The 17,355-nt window shown below is 44.2% G+C and overlaps 3 non-coding genes across 3 annotated transcripts; 1 reads left to right on the top strand and 2 right to left on the bottom strand.

Moving 5' to 3' along the window:
• The first annotated feature begins 12,833 nt into the window (after window positions 1-12,833).
• Window positions 12,834-12,905, top strand: trnap-ugg (transfer RNA proline (anticodon UGG)). The gene has a single exon. It is a non-coding gene; the product is annotated as a tRNA-Pro (tRNA).
• A 213-nt stretch (window positions 12,906-13,118) lies between these two features.
• trnap-ugg (transfer RNA proline (anticodon UGG)) lies at window positions 13,119-13,190 on the bottom strand. Its single transcript has one exon. It is a non-coding gene; the product is annotated as a tRNA-Pro (tRNA).
• A 201-nt stretch (window positions 13,191-13,391) lies between these two features.
• Window positions 13,392-13,463, bottom strand: trnap-ugg (transfer RNA proline (anticodon UGG)). Its single transcript has one exon. It is a non-coding gene; the product is annotated as a tRNA-Pro (tRNA).
• Window positions 13,464-17,355: the final 3,892 nt, after the last annotated feature.

Below are 17,355 nucleotides of genomic sequence, written 5' to 3'. Positions count from 1 at the left end.
CTGACCTCCAACAACCACAACCATCTTCCTTTGTGCTAGGTATGAATCTAACCAGTGGAGAGTTTTCCCCCGATTCCCATTGACTCCAGTTTTGCTAGGGCTCCTTGATGCCATATTTGGTCAAATGTGGCCTTGATGTCAAGGGCAGTCACTCTCACCTCACCTCTGGAGTTCAGCTCTTTTGGCCATTTTTGAACCAAGGCTGTAATGAGGTGAGGAGCTGAGTGGCCCTGGCGGAACCCAAACTGTGTGTCAGTGAGCAGGTTATTGCTAAGCAAGTGCCACTTGATAGCACTGTTGATGATCCCTTCCATTATTTTACTGATGATCGAGAGTAGACTGGTGGGGCGGTAATTGGCCGGGTTGGATTTGTCCTGCTTTTTGTGTACAGGACATACCTGGGCAATTTTCCACATAGCCAGGTAGATGCCAGTGTTGTAGCTGTACTGGAACAGCTTGGCTAGGGGTGCAGCAAGTTCTGGAGGACAAGTCTTCAGTATTATTATCGGAATATTGTCAGGGCCCATAGCCTTTGCACTATCCAGTGCCTTCAGCCATTTCTTGATATGACGTGGAGTGAATCGAATTGGCTGAAGACTGGCATCTGAGATGCTGGGGACCTCCAGAGGAGGCCGAGATGGATCATCCACTCGGCACTTCTGGCTGAAGGTTCTTCAGCATTATCTTTTGCACTGATGTGCTAGGCTCCCCCATCGTTGAAGATGGGGATATTTGTGGAGCCTCCCCCTCCAGTAAGCTGTTTAATTGTCCACCACCATTCAGGATTGGATGTGGCAAGACTGCAGAGCTTAGATCTGATCCATTAGCTGTGGGATTGCTTAGCTCTGTCTATCACTTGCTGCTTTTGCTGGCATGCAAGTAGTCCTGTGCTGTAGCTTCACCAGGTTGGCACCTCATTTTTAGGTATGTCTGGTGCTGCTCCTGGCATGCCCTCTTGCACTCTTTATTAAACCAGGGTTGATCCCCTGGCTTAATGGTAATGGTAGAGCGGGGGATCTGCCATGAGGTTACAGATTATGTTCAAGTACAATCCTGCTGCTGCAGATGGCCCACAGCGCCCAGTCTTGAGTTGCTAGATCTGTTTGAAATCTATCCAATTTAGCACGATGGTAGTGCCACACAACACGATGGAAGGTATTCTTCAACGTGAAGACAGGACTTTGGTGGTCATTCATGTAAAGATCACTTGCATTTGTATGATGTGTTCATAAAATGCATAGCCAGACAGAAAACCTGTATATAAGTAACACCCACGGAGAGGTCACTAATTGTAACTGGCACCCAGAGAACTTATTTAGTGCCTACATCTTCCTGAGATATGGGAGAGGTGCCAGAAGACTGGACAATTGCAAATGTTATAACCCTGTTCAAAAAAATGGCATGGGATAAAGTTGACAATGATGGCCAGTCAGTTTAATATCAGCAGTGGGTAAATATTTAGAAGCATCAATCCCCAATGAAATGAATTGGCACTTGGAAAAATATGGGTAAATAAATAAAAGCCAGTCTGTACTTTTAAGGGCAAACCATGTTTGAGTGAGTTCTTTGATGAAGTAGAGAAAAGAGTGGAGGAGGGTAGCATGGTTGATGTTGCATATATGGAATTTCAAAAGACGTTTGATGAAGTGCCACATACCAGTCCTGCTGGCAGAATTGAAGCACGTGGTATTAAAGGATCAGTGGCTGTGTGGTCATGAAATTGGCTAAGGAACAGGAAGCAGGGAGTAGTGGTGAACAGTTGTTTTTCAGACTGGATAAGTGGTGTTCCCCAGAGGTTGGTGTCAGGATCACTGCTCTTTTTGATATATATTAATGACCCGGTCTTGGGTACACAGGGCATAATTTTAAAGTCTGCAGATGAAACAAAACTCAGAAATGTAGTAAACAGTGAGGAAAACAATCAGGAAAGTATGTACTGGCAAAATGAGAGGATGCATGGCAGATGAATGTTAATGCAGAAAAGTGTGAAGTGATTCAATTTGGCGGGAAGATTGGCGAGAGATAATATAAACCAAATATCTGAAATTTAAAGGATGTACAGAAATTGAGAAAGAGAGGTCCTGTGGTGCAGTTGGTAGCATCCATACTTCTGAGCCAGGAACTGAGTCCCACCCCAGGACTTAATGGCCACAGGAGGTATATTTGAGGCATGGCCAAGCAGATTGATAGTCAACATGTAAATCCTTCCAATATGGCAAGCAGGAGAGTTTCCAGAACTGTGTGGTAGCTGCAGCGCATCCCTACATTAAAAGACTGCATGTGCAAGAAGTGCCCTCTTTGCTTCAAGCGACTGTTAGAGAAAGGAATCAAGAGACCTGAGGGTGTAATACACAATTCTTTGAAGGTGGCAGGGCAAATTGAGAAGGCTGAGCAAGGAAGTTATGCCATACCTCTTTAGAAAACTGAATAGGCCCCAGCTAGAATATTGTGGCCAATTCACGGTGGTCACTGCCTGTAAGGAGCAGCAGTGCACAGACCACTGTACTTAGGCAGTACCTACACATAGACCACACTCTGCAAGGTGTATCTAAGCACCAACCACCACAAGGAAGAATATCTACACAATCCCCTGTCTATAAACAGCACCTGCACAGACACTACTGTCTCTAAGGGGCAGTTACACAGGCACTTTCTACAGGATTACTGGCTCTTGTCTGTAAACAACATCTCCACAGATACCAATCTCTTTAAATAGCACCTGAATCATTCTTCCTCGTTCTAATTTGCCTCACTCCCTGATCTCTGTTACATTAACTTCCAGGTATCTAGCAATCTATACATATATCATTCCCAGGTATCTGTTATTTTCTATGCATCTCTTTCCCAGATATCCATTATTCTATATCAAGCTCTGTACAGTACACTCCCAGTAGATATTATCTTCTGTGAATCTCAATCCCACATGTCTATTATTATATATGTGATTAACCCTTAGGTATTAACAAGCAAGACACAGAGGACCTAAATGAGCATAAGCACCAAACTTTCATAGGCTGGGAACTTCCCCAAGTCTCAAGAGAAAAGCAGCAGTCCCACAGGTTGCTGAAGGCAACAATACAGCACAACACACAAAATAAAGAACAAATTCTCCAAGGCTTCTGCAACTTTGGAAGTGAGTGCATACGTGGGAGTTGGTGAATGGGGGAGTTTAAAATGTTAATCTTGTTCTTGAAAATCTAGTCTAGCCTGTAATTAGCAGTAACTGGAAGGTACGGTGTATGTAGACCAAGTTTCTTTCTTTCTTCCTGCCTTAGGCAGAGTAAACACGCTGCTGAGAGAGCTGAGTAGTTAATTAGCTAACTGGTTGAATTTGGTTTCTCTAGCTCCAGTTCAGTTTATTATAAACTCAGAGTTCTTTAGTGCAGCTTCGGCAAACAAGTGCAGGTTTGGATCTGAGTGCGTGCTTGGGAGGCTGGTGAGTGGGGTGTTCCTTTCCTTTTGCCTTTTAAACCTTTTTTTCACCCTGTAGGAACTGGATCTTACTCTGCTACAGAGAAAGGAGCGAACTGTTTGGTGAGTAGCTGGTAAGTGGTTAAGGCCTATTCCAGTCCTAAGGTTTAAAATAGTTTACAAACTGGTGTTAAAGTTAATAAAATATATCAAAAAGGGAAATAATAAGTGAATAATATAATTAAATAATGAATTAAAACACATTAAGGATGGCAGCGGAAGGTGGTGTGTCAAGGCTGCAGCATGTGGGAACTCCTGGCTGCCTGTGTGATCCAGGGCAAACACGTCTGCAGTAAGTGTTTGACTGGAGGCTGAGCTGCAGACACTGCGACACATCAGAGAGGAGAAGAGTTACTTGGATGCTTTGTACCAGGAGGCAGTCAAACCACTTAGGATAGGATCCTCTGACTTGGTTAGTGGTCAGGGACAGAAGGGTGTGACTGCGAGCGAGGCAGGTAAGGGGACCCAGAGGACAGGAGTGTCAGCCTCTACAATTGTCCAATAGGTTTGAGGTTCTCTCAGCTTGTTTGGATGAGAGTGGGGTCTGCAGGGTGGGTGAGCAAACTGACCATGGCACTGTGGTACAGGAAGCCATTCAAGTGGGCGGAGAAAAAAAGAATGCAATGGTTGTAAGGGACAGTATAGTGAGGGGGATTGACACTGTTCTCTGCAGCAAAGAGCGAGAGTCTAGATGACTGTGTAGTCTGCCCGGTGCCAGAGTTTGGGACAGGGTTCAGGGAGGAACTTGCAGAGGGAGGGGGAGGATCCAGTTGTCATGGTCCACGTAGGTAACAATGATGTAGGTAGAACTGGGAAAGAGGTTCTGCATAGAGAGTATCAGGAGCTACTAAAATACAAAGCAGAACCTCAAAGGTGGTGATCTCTTGATTATTACCTGTGCAACTTGGCATAGGATACATAAAATTAGAGAGATGAATACGTGGCTCAAAGACTGGTGTGGGAGAAGTGGGTTCCAGTTGGTGAGGCACTGGCACCAGGAATGGCGAAATCGGGGGCTGTACCATTGGGATAATCTATACCTGACCTGTGCTGGGACTGGCATTCTAGCAAGCCGCATAACTAGGGAAGTAGAGAGTGTTTTAAACTAAATAGTGGGGGCAAGGTGTGAAAGGTGGGAAGATGTGGTAAATCAAAGAGTAGAGAAAAGGAAAGGCAAGGGAGAAAGGTATTCATGTGGGAAATGGTAAACAGATCATGACAGGAAGGGACAGAGAGTACAGGGAGTAAAAATCCAATAGTAAATCAGTAGATAAGGCTAGAGATTACAAAAATAATAAAAGGACAAAACTAAAGGTTCTGCATTTGAATGCATGTAGTATTCGAAAGGAAACAGATGAACTGAAAGCACAAATAGAAATAAGTAAGTACGATCTGATAGCCATTACAGAGACATGGCTGCAGGATGACAGATTGGGACCTAAATATTGAAGGGTATGTGACATTTAGGAAGGACAGAAAGTTAGGAAAAGGCTGAGTGGTGGCTTTGTTAATTAACAACACTTTTGTCCTCACTTTTCACCCCACCAGCCTCCGCATTCAAAGGATAATCCTCCGCCATTTCCGCCAACTCCAGCATGATGCCACCACCAAACACATCTTCCCCTCACCTCCCCTGTCAGCACTCCATAGGGACTGTTCCCTCTGGGACACCCTGGTCCACTCCTCCATCACCCCCAACACCTTATCCCCCTCCCACAACACCTTCCCATGTAATCGCAGAAGATGCAACACCTGCCCCTTTACCTCCTCCCTCCTCACCGTCCAAGGGCCCAAACACTCCTTTCAGGTGAAGCAGCGCTTCACTTGGACATCCTTCAATTTGGTCACTGCTCCCAATATGATCTCCTCTGCATTGGAGAGACCAATTGCAAGACTGGATGACTGCTTTGTGGAACACCTTTGGTCTGTCCGCAAGCATGACCCAGACCTTCCTGTTGCTTGCCATTTCAACACACTATCCTGCTCTCATGTCCACATGTCCACCCTTGGCTTGCTGCAATGTCCTAGTGAAGCTCATCGCAAACTGGAGGAACAGCACCTCATCTTCCGATTACACACTTTACAGCCTCCCGGACTTAACATTGAGATCAACAACTTCAGACCATGAACTCACTCCTCCATCCTCACCCCTTTTTCATCCCTTTTTTCAAAATTAATTTCTATTTTTTATCCACTTATTTTTATTTATTTTTATTTTTTTAAATTTGTATTATTCTTTTATTCATCTATTCATTGTTTTATCCCCTTTTTTATCCGCCCCTTTTTATCCCATTTTGACCCTTTTTCCCCACCACCGCCCCCTCCTCCCACCCCAACTCCACAAGGGCCATCTGCTACTGGTTCATGTTGTTCTTTCCAGAGAGCTTACCCCTGTTCTGCTATCATTACATTCTGCTTTCTTACCTTTGCCACTATCAGCACCTTTTTTGGCTCTCACCATTACCTTTAACACTCTCTTTGTCCTTTTGTTTATGACGTCTTTGTCTATTTCTCCTTTGCCCCCACCCTGTCACTAGCCTTCTATCCAGCTTCACCTGCTCCACCTCCTTAAACAGTATAAATTTCATCACATTTCTACTTCTCTTTAGCTCTGAAGAAGAGTCATACAGACTGGAAACATCCACTCTGTTTCTCTCTCCACAGATGCAGTTCAACCTGCTGAGTTTTTCCAGCATTTTATGTTGCTGTGGATGTACTGCATTTAGATTTTCAGAAGGCATTTGACAAGGTGTCACATTAAAGGTTATTGCAAAAAATAAAAGCCCATGTTGTAGGGGGTAATACATTGGCATGGATAGAAGATTGGCTAGCTAACAGGAAACAGATGGTAGCCATAAATGGGGCCTCAGCTTTTTACAATTTATATAAATGACTTGGATGAAGGGACCAAAGGTATGGTTGCTAAATTTGCTGATGACAGAAAGATAGATAGGATAGGAAGGTGTAAAGAAGATACAAGGAGGCTACAAAGGGATATGGATAGGCTAAATGAGTGGGCAAAGACCTGGCAAATGTGATGAAGTGTGAAATTGTCCATTTTGGCAGGAAGAATAAAAAAGCATATTATATAAATAGTGAGAGATTGCAGAGCTCTGAGATGCGGGGGATCTAGGTGTCCTAGTGCATGAGTGTCTAAAGGCTAGTATGCAGATACAGCAATAATTAGGAAAGCTAACAAAATGTTCTCATTTATTCCAAGGAGAATTGAATACAAAAGTAGGGAAGTTATGCTTCAGTTATATAAGGCACTGGTGAGGCCACATCTGGAGTACTGTGTACAGGATTGGTCGCCTTATATAAGAAAGGATATAAATGCATTGGAAGCAGTTCAGAGAAGGTTTACTAAGCTAATACCTAGATTGGGTGGGATATTTTATGAGGAGGGGTTGGACAGGGTAGGCTTGTATCTGCTGGAGTTTAGAAGGTAATGCCTTTAGGAAGGAAATCTGCCATCCTTACCTGCTCTGGCCTACATGTGACTCCCGACACACAGCAATGTGGTTGGCTCTTAAATGCCCTCGAAAATGGCCTAGCAAGCCACTCAGTTGTATCAAACAACTAAAGACAAGTCAATAAGGAATGAAACCGGAGAAACCAACAGGCATCGACCTAGGCACTGGAAATGACAACGGCAAACTCAGCCCTGTCAACTCTGCAAAGTCCTCCTTACTAACATCGGGGGGCTTGTGCCAAAATTGGGAGAGCTGTCTCACAGACTAGTCAAACAACAGCCTGACATAGTCATACTCACGGAATCATAGCTTACAGATTGTCCCACCGGCAGAGCAGACCCAGAAGAGGTGGCAGCACGGTGGTATACAGTCAGGAGGAACTTGCCCTGGGAGTCCTCAACATTGACTCCAGACCCCATGAAGTCTCATGACATCAGGTCAAATATGGGCAAGGAAACCTCCTGATGATCACCATGTACTGCCCGCCCTCAGCTGATGAATCAGTACTCCTCCATGTTGAACACCACTTAGGAGAAGCACTGAGGGTCACAAGGGCACAGAATGTACTCTGAATGGGAAACTTCAATGTCCACTACCAAGTGTGGCTCGGTAGCAGCACTACTGACCGAGCTGGCCTAGACATAAAGGACACAGCTGCTCGACTGGGTCTGTGGCAGGTGGTGAGGAAACCAACAAGAGGGAAAAACATACTTGACCTCATCCTCACCAACCTGCCTGGCACAGATGCATCTGTCCATAACAGTATTGGTAGAAGTGACCATTGCACAGTCCTTGTGGAGACGAAGACCCATCTTCACATTGAGGATACCCTCCATCGTGTTGTGTGGCACAACCACCTTGCTAAATGGGATAGATTTCGAACAGATCTAGCAACTCAAGACTGGGCAACCATGAGATGCTGTGGGCCATCAGCAGCAGCAGAGTTGTACTTAACCACAATCTGTGACCTCATGGCCCAGTATATCCCCCACTCTACCATTACCACCAAGCCAGGGGATCAACTCTGGTTCAATGAAGAGAGCAATAGGACATTCCAGGAGCAGCACCAGGCATACCTAAAAATGAGGTGTGAACCTGGTGAAGCTACAGCACAGGACTACTTGCGTGCCAAACAGCATAAGCAGCAAGCGACAGACAGAATTAAGTGATCCCACAACCAACGGATCAGATCTAAGCTCTGCAGTCCTGCCACATCTAGTCGTGAACAATGGTGGACATTAAACAACTCACTGGAGCAGGAAGCCCCACAAATATCCCCACCTTCAATGATGGAGGAGCCCAGCACATCAGGACAAAAGATAAGGCTGAAGCATTTTCAACAATCTTCAACCAGAACTGACGAGTGTATGATCCATCTCGGCCTCCTTCAGAGGTCCCCAGTATCACAGATGCCAGTCTCCAACCAATCCGATTCACTCCAGGTGAAATCAAGAAATGGCTGAAGGCACTGGATACTGCAAAGACTATGGGCCCTGACAATATTCAGGTAATAGTACTGAAGACTTGTGCTCCAGAACTTGTTGCACACCTAGCCAAGCTGTTCAAATACAGCTACAGCACTGGCATCTACCCAGCTATGTGGAAAACTGCATAGGTATGTCCTGTACACAAAAAGCAGGACAAATCCAACCTGGCCAATTACCACCCCATCAGTCTAACCTCGATCATCAATAAAGTAGTGGAATGGGTCATCAACAGTGCTATCAAGCAGCATTTGTTTAGCATTAACCTGCTCACTGATATCCAGTTTGGGTTCCGCCAGGGCCACTCAGCTCCTGACCGATTTACCAATCGCCCTTTGACATTCAATGGCATTACCATCGCTGAATCACCTACTATCAACATCCTGGGGGGTTACCATTGACCAAAAAATGAACTGGACTAGCCATATAAATCCTGTGGCTACAAGTTCAGGTCAGAGGCTAGGAATCCTGCAGCAAGTAACTCACCTCCTGACTCCCCAAAGCCAGTCCGCCATCTAGAGCCTTTGAACATTTTTAATGTAGAGGTAGATAGTTTCTTGATAGGCAAAGGCTATTGGGGCTAGCCAGGACTGTGGAGTTGAGGTTACAATCGGATCAGCCATGATCTTATTGAGCGGTAGAGCAGGCTCGAAGGGCCATATGGCCTTCTCCTGTTCTAGATTCGTATGTTTGTAAATGGTGGTTAGAAAGGGTGCAGGAGATCCAACAACTCACGGACACCAATGACATGTGCAGTTCCTTCATTGCTGTCAAAGCGATCTATGACAAAATACTCAAGGGCCCACAACACTGAGAGCCAAGCATGGAGGGGAGCTCATCAGGGACAGGGAGGCAGTCATCGCTCGCTGGAGAGGATGTTTTGAAGAACTCCTCAACTGAAACTCTGTCTTCAACTTCAACGTCCTCAATTCCATCCTTCATTATCCCATCTGGCTCAGTCTGGTTGCTACATTTGTCCGGAGCGAAATTGTAAAAGCCACTCAACAGCTGAAAAATGAAAAGACCACTGGCACAGATGGAATACATGCTGAAATTCTGAAGCATGGCAGAGATGCGCTCCTGGTATGGCTGTAAAAGCTCATGTCCCTCAGCTGGGAAGAGGAACACATGCACATGATCTCAGGAACACTGTGATTGTGACTACATACAAGAAGAGAGAAAAGTCCGATTGCAGTAAGTACAGAGGAGTCTCAAAGCCGACTGCCACAAAGAAGATCACTGAAGGATTCTCCTCAATTGTCACCTCAGTGACTGAAGATTTCCTTCCAGAGATCAGTGCAGTTTTCACCCATTGAGAGATAACACAGATATGATTTTCCCTGCGTGGAAAATTCTATAAAAATGTAAAGAACATCATCAATCACTGTACATGGCCTTTCTCAACCTCACAAAAAGCCTTTGACTGTCAAACATGAAGACCTATGACGTGTGTGGACCTTTTTCCATATCTTGGGAATTTCCTCATGATGAAGACAGACACAGAGGATGAAATTCATCATCACCTCTAATCTGCCAACTCAGCCTTTGGCCAACTGAGGAAAAGAGTTTTTGAGGACAAGAATCTCAAACCCAAGACTAAGGTCAGGGTTTAACAGGCAACAGTGATATCCCGTGCTCCTATATGCTTTGGAGACTTGGGCAACCTGCAGCAAGCACCTCAAAGCACTGGAGAAGTACCAACAGTAGCGCCTTCACAAGATCCTCCAAATCCAGTGGCAACAAAAGAAGCGTCCTCTTCCAAGCCAACTTGCCCAGAATCGTTGTGCTAATCACTCAACACCAGTCCCACAGGGCAGGTCATGCCTTTCGTACGCCTGACACCAGACTGACGAAGCAACTTCTCTACTCGGCACTCAGTTGCGGCAGAAGACTCCCAGCAGGACAGCGGAAACGCTTTAGGGATATCCTCAAAAGCATCCCTGAAGAGGTCAAACATCCTTGACAACTCATGGGAGATCCTGACCAAAATGGAGAAGGTTTATTTGGAAGGCATCGAACGCATTGAGAGTCTTTGTTGGGAGCACACCAAGTCAAAGTCGAGGCTTCAGAGAGAGCGCACAAACCTCCAATCACCTCGAGCACCGCCTGTCCCACATGTGGCAGAGTCCACAGCTCATGCATTGGATTTATCAGCCATCTCAGAACCCATCGAAGCAGAGTGGAAGCACGTCATTCTCAATCTCGAGGGACTGCTGAGAAAGAAGGATTAATCCTTACATCTTATTATTCTTCATCCACTAACTTGAGTATCTGTTTTTCTTGATTGAACAAGCTTATTACAGTAATTTAGCCAAATCTTGTTTTAATTTTGTTAAAACTTGCCCTCATTTTATTCTCAATTTGCTTGTCTCAGATGCAGAGATGTTAATTTTCATACTCCCACACTTACCAACTCGCTGACCCTAAAATTGGCAGCTTGATCACGAAGAAATGTTGCTGTTCCGCATATATTAGAGCACAAATCCCACACAATAACCCGGAAACCTAGCGGAACCAAAAATAGCCCCAAAATCCAGGCTGACATCACTTATATCAATCAAACTTGTTCCAGCCTACACTTGAATCAAGTTGCACAATACACAATAATTTTGTGATGATGTCTTCCTTAACTAGTTTTACATGACTTTTTGAATAAACATATACTTTTGTATGCATCATACAATTAAGTGGGAAGATCTATAACTGCTGAATCTTAATTGCGATCCATTGATCACATTTACTCATATATCATCACTGCTAAATCAGTCTCATTTGGGGAGATAATGCCAATGACACTTGGTTACATAAAAGGTGTGAATCATTTAGCATTGGTACAAAATGGAAATTGCTTCTCAGCAAGCCCTCTCCCCAATGACTGACATCATAGGGCATCAGTTCCCCCAACCCCCCACCCAAAGATACTTCATTCATAACATTTATAAAAGTGCATGCCACATGACTGTTCAAAGTTGACATAAGGTGTAAGCCAAAGCTGTGTTTGTTACTACATTTACAGTTACAATTAATATTTACAAGATTCATTCCATCAAACATACAGCCTGATGTGTTTTACTCAGTTTCCAGCCTTCTGGCTGAAAGGCCTTGGACGTTAGTTGAAAATTGAAAAATTATGATCCAAACCTGTTACCTTTAGATTGGATGGGTTGTACAGTACAAACCTTCTCTAGTGACTCCTCTTCCAAAAGGTTGCTTGCTGGCATTTTGGCACGCCAATTCCAAATTTGCTAACTGGCCTGAAACCAACATGAATCTTCTGTGTGAACATTTAACATTTTTATATACCTTGATGGCAGGTGGAAGGGAAACTTAATTTCATGTGACCGGTATTTAGCTTGAAGTAATTGCGTCCTGATTTAAATGCTTGCGTCCAGGCTGCTGCATTTATTACTGGTTTGCTCAGTAGGATGTCTACTCCGGAAGACCCTGATAGCTAAAAGCAAAATACTGCGGATGCTGGAAATCTGATATAAAAACAGAAAAAATGCTGGATAAACTCTGCAGGTCTGGCAGCATCTGTGGAGAGAGAAACAGAGTTAACGTTTCAAGTGCCTGTGACTGACCCTGATAGCTGCTGAAGGGTCATGAGGACTCGAAACGACAACTGTGCTTTTCTCCGCCGATGCTGCCAGACCTGCTGAGTTTTTCCAGGTATATCTGTTTCTGTTTTAGATTTCCAGCATCTGCAGTTCTTTGCTTTTATCCCTGATAGCTGCTGTTACTTCTGTAATACTCCAGCGCCCCATCACTTCACTGGAGTTGGCATTTACAATGACGCCTTGTCCTATTCCAAATTGAATCTAATGAAATGAACGGGGTGAAATCACTTTCTTTAGCCGGGATTTCAAGGGGGTGAACGTCAACCTGCAACAGAGGGTCTTCTTAAATAAGAGGCAGATTCACACTCCGATTGGACGGCCTTTAGCCAATCAGACCTCAGCCGGCGGTAACCCCTCCCCCCATTCCATGTCAGGATTTTTTTTGAATGAAATGTTGAGATTTGCAGCCAGGCGCCCCCTGCTGGAAACTATCGGAAATTACCTGGGGAGGAAGCAGTCATTTCAACTTTTCACTCACCCATTCACTCAGGCTGGAGCAATGGGGCTGCACTCAGTGCAAGGGCTTCCCCTCTCTTGCATTTGAGTGCTTTATTTTACTGATCTGCTTTCTAAACCGATTCTCTTCCAGATTGACCAGGGGGCAAATGACGCTTGCAGTGAGGGTCAGACAAATATCTGACCTAGATTTGCACTGACCCACAATAATCCTGGCGGGGGGGTTGGGGGGGAGACGAGGTCAGCTGCAGAATGCCAAACTAGCAAAGCAAAAAAAAATTTAAATTAGAGAGTTGTCTTTATATAAATTGGTACCGACCGTTCTTTACATCGGCTCGTTGGTCTAGGGGTATGATTCTCGCTTTGGGTGCGAGAGGTCCCGGGTTCAAATCCCGGACGAGCCCTCTTTTTTACCCGCCCCCCCCCACCTCCTTTCTCTCTTGTCTCACTGGTTCCACATTTTACTGGTCGTCAGTCTGAAACTTTTTTCATTTTGTGCTGCTCTTCTTGTTCTTCTTCTCGTGCGTTTGAAGTTTCCAAAAGATTTAAATCGATGGTTCACAACCACACTGTTAACCCAAAAAAAAGTCTCCAAATCAAACACTGGATCAAAAGTGGGGCTCGTCCGGGATTTGAACCCGGGACCTCTCGCACCCAAAGCGAGAATCATACCCCTAGACCAACGAGCCAACCGAAAGCTGTGCCCGCGGCAGCCTATATGAAGTCAATTATAGTTATTTAAAAATGCGTTTGTTGTTTGCAATGTCAGTTCCCCCCCTCCTCACCCACCCCCGAGATTTCCTCCTCCCCCCTCTTTGATATCCCCAATCATCGGGTTTGGGGCGGGCGGCAAACATTTCATCAAATATTTCCTCCTGCGATCAAAAGTAGGGCTCGTCCGGGATTTGAACCCGGGACCTCTCGCACCCAAAGCGAGAATCATACCCCTAGACCAACGAGCCGCTGTGACAAGGATTTCCAAAGATTACGTATTTCCATACTCGGTGCCCTTTTCAATTGACATTTTGTTCTCAGGAATGTGTGTGGTTCCATATTTAGTTTTATTCTGAGACACTCCTTCCCTTCATCACTGACATACACCTCAGGAATTATTGGAACGTATAGGGTACCAACAAGACAGATTTCCTTGTTTTCCCTATTAACTGTCAAGAGAATAATGCAAAAAGAGGAAGCAGGTGGAGAAAAAAAAGAGAAATGCATTAAAAGTTAAATGTTAGGTAATCAGGTCATAGAATGGTCAGTAACAAAAAAAAATAGCTGGAAAAACTCAACAGGGCTGACAGCATCTGCGAAGAGGAATACAGTTAATGTTTCGAGTCCGTATGACTCTTCATCAGTCATACGGACTCGAAACGTTAACTCTATCCCTCTCCGCAGATGCTGTCAGACCTGCTGAGCTTTTCCAGCTATTTTTATTTTTGTTTCAGGTTTCCAGCGTCTGCAGTATTTTGCTTTCATAGAATGGTCAGTGTCTATAAGACCACGTAGATGGTGGACAGGCTTTGGGGAGTCAGGAGGCGAGTTATTCATTGGCTAGGAATCATGTGACAAATAACTCGCCTCCTGACTCCCCAAAGCCTGTCCACCATCTGCAAGGCACGAGTCAGGAGTGTGACGGAATACTGTCCACTTGCCAGGATGAGTGCAGCTCCTACAACACTCAAGAAGCTGGACACCGTCCAGGACAAAGCAATCTGCTTGATTGATACCACATCCATAAACATTCACTCTGTCAACCACCGATGCACAGTAGAAGCAGCGTGTACGATCTAGAAGAAGCACTGCAGGAATTCACCAAGGCTCCTTTGACAGCACCTTCCAAACCCATGATCACTGCCACCTAGAAGGACAAGGGCAGCAGATAAATGGGAACACCACCGCTTGGAAGTTCCCCTCCAAGTCACTCGCCATCCTGACTTGGAAATATATCGCCATTCCTTCACTGTCGCTGGGTCAAAATCCTGGAACTCCCTTCCTAACAGCACTGTGGGTGTACCTACACAATATGAACTACAGCAGTTCAAGAAGGCAGCTCACTACCACCTTCTCAAGGGCAACTAGGGATGGGCAATAAATGCTGGCCCAGCCAACAAAGCCTACATCACATGAATTAACTTTTAAAAAAGGAGAAAATGCATTAAAACTTAAATACTAGGTAAACAGGTCATAGAATGGGCAGTGTCAATAAGACCATAAGACTTAGGAGCAGAAGTAGGCCTTTCGGCCAATCAAATCTGCTCCGCTTTGCAAAGAGATCATGGCTGATCTGATAATCCTCAACTTCACTTTCTTGCTTTTTCCCAATAACCCTTGATTCCCTTACTGATTAAAAATCTGTCTATCTCAGCCTTGAATATACTTAATGATCCAGCCTCTACAGCCCTCTGCGTTAAAGAATTCCACAGATTGAATACCGACTGAGAGAAGAAATTCCTCCTCATTTCTGTTTTAAATGAGTGCCCCCTTACTCTGAGATTATGCCCTCTGGTCCTGGACTCCCCGACAAGGGGAAACAACCTCTCAGCATCTACCCTGTCAAGCCCCCTAAGAATCTTATATGTTTCAATAAGGTCGCCTCTCATTCTTCTAAATTCCATTGAGTACAGGCCCAACCAACTCAACCTCTCCTCAAGAAAATCCCCCCATACCCTGGATCAACCTAGTGAACCTTCTATGGACTGCCTCCAATGCCAGTATTTCTTTCCTTAGATAAGGAGACCAAAATTGTTCATAGCATTCTAGGTGTGGTCTGACTAGTACCTTGTATAGTTTTAGCAAGACTTCCCTATTTTCATACTCCATTCCTTTTGAAGTAATGGCCAACATTCCATTTGCCTTACCTATTACCTGCTGAACTTGTATGCTAGTTTTTTGGGATTAATGCACTATGACCCCCAAATCCCTCTGTGCTGCAGCTTTCTTCAGTCTTTCTCCATTTAAGTAATATTCAGCACCTCTATTCTTCCTGCCAAAGTGCATAACCTCACACTTTCCCACATTATATTCCATCTGCCACATTTTTGCCCACTCACTTAACCTGTCTATATCCCTCTGTTGACTCCTTGTGTCATCCTCACCACTTGCCATCCCACCTATTTTTGTATCATCTGCAAACTTGGCGATAGTACATTCATTTCCCTCATCCAAGTCATTAATATACATTGTAAATAATTGTGGCCCCAGCACTGATCCCTGTGGCACTCCACTAGTTACAGGTTGCCATCCTGAAAATGCCCCCGTATCCCAACTCTCTGCCTTCTATTATTTAGCCAGTGCTTTATCCTTGCCAATACACTACCCCCAAAACCATGGGCTCTTATCTTATTAAGTCGCCTTATGTGTGGTACCTTATTGAATGCCAATACCCAAATATATTACACCTACTGGTTCCCCTTTATCTATCCTGCTTGTTACCTCCTCAAAGAATTTTAATAAATTTGTCAGGCATAATTTCTTGATTAGATTATGCATTACTAAATGCTCTGTTATTACATCCTTTATAATAGACTCCAACATTTTTCCAATGACAGATTTTAAGCTAATTGGCCTATGGTTACCTGTTTTTTGTCCCCCTCCCTTTTTGAATAAGCGTGTTACGTTGGCAATTTTCCAATCCTCTGGGACTTTTCCAGAATCTAAGGATTTTTGGAAGATTACTATCAAGGCATTCGCTATCTCTGCAGCTATTTCCTTTAAAATCCTAGGATGTAACCCATCAGGCCTTTAGCCCCATCAGTTTCCCTAGTACATTTTCTCTAGTGATAGTTATTGTATTTATTTCCTCCCCCCACTTTTGCCCCATGATTATTTCGCATTTTTGGTATGCTATTAGTGTCTTCTACTGTGAAGATTGATGCAAAGTATTTATTCAACTCCTGTGCCATTTCCTGGTTCCCCGTTATTAATGCCCCAGCCTCATTCTCTAAGGAGCCTATATTGACTTTGGCCTCTCTCTTCCTTTTTATATATTTAAAGAAGCTCTTACTGTCCGTTTTTATATTACTTATTAGTTTACCCTCAAAGTTTATTTTCTCCCTCTTTATTATTTTTTTGGTCATCTTCTCTTGGTTTTTAAAACTTTCCCAATCCTCCGGTTCACCACTAATCTTTGCCACATTGTATGTTTTTCTTTCACTTTGATACTATCCTTAACTTCCTCAGTTAACCACGGTTGGTTTATCCCCTTCCTAGAATCCTTCTTCCTCACTGGGCTATATCTTTGTTATGAGTCATGAACTATTTTCTTAAACGTCTGTCATTGTTCATCAACCATCTTTTCTGCTAGCCTCCTTTCCCAGTCCACCCCAGCCAACTCTCCAGTCATTCCTTTGTAATCACCCTTATTTGAGTTTCGCACTGATGTTTCCGAACTAAAAAAGGGAAGGCCACTCCGTCCGTTATGTCCATGTCAGCTCTCTGCAAGAGCAACTCACTTAAACCCACTTCCCAACCTTTTCCCTGTACCCCTACAACTTTTTTTCTCTTCAGATAATTGCCCAATTCCCTTTTGAAGGCCTCAATTCAATCTGCCTCCACCACATTCTAAGGCAGTGCATTCCTTATTCTAACCATTCACTGTTTAAACTAGTTTTCCCTCATGTCATTGTTACTTCTTTTGCCAATCACCTTAAGTCGATGTCCTCTGGTTCTCAATCCTTCCAATGGGAGCAGTTTTTCCCTACGTACTCCATCCAGACCCCTAATCATTTTGAACACCTATCAAATTTCCTTTTAATCGTATCTTCTAAGGACAACAGACCGAGCTTCTCCAATCTATCCTTGTAACTTCAGCTCCTTATTCTCATAAATCTTTTCTGTACCCTCTCGAATATT

This window comes from Cetorhinus maximus, chromosome 6 (genome assembly GCF_964194155.1).
Source record: "Cetorhinus maximus chromosome 6, sCetMax3.hap1.1, whole genome shotgun sequence".
Lineage (NCBI taxonomy): Eukaryota > Metazoa > Chordata > Chondrichthyes > Lamniformes > Cetorhinidae > Cetorhinus > Cetorhinus maximus.
The sequence above is the reverse complement of the archived record's forward strand: the minus strand, read 5'-3'. Positions and strand labels throughout refer to the sequence as shown.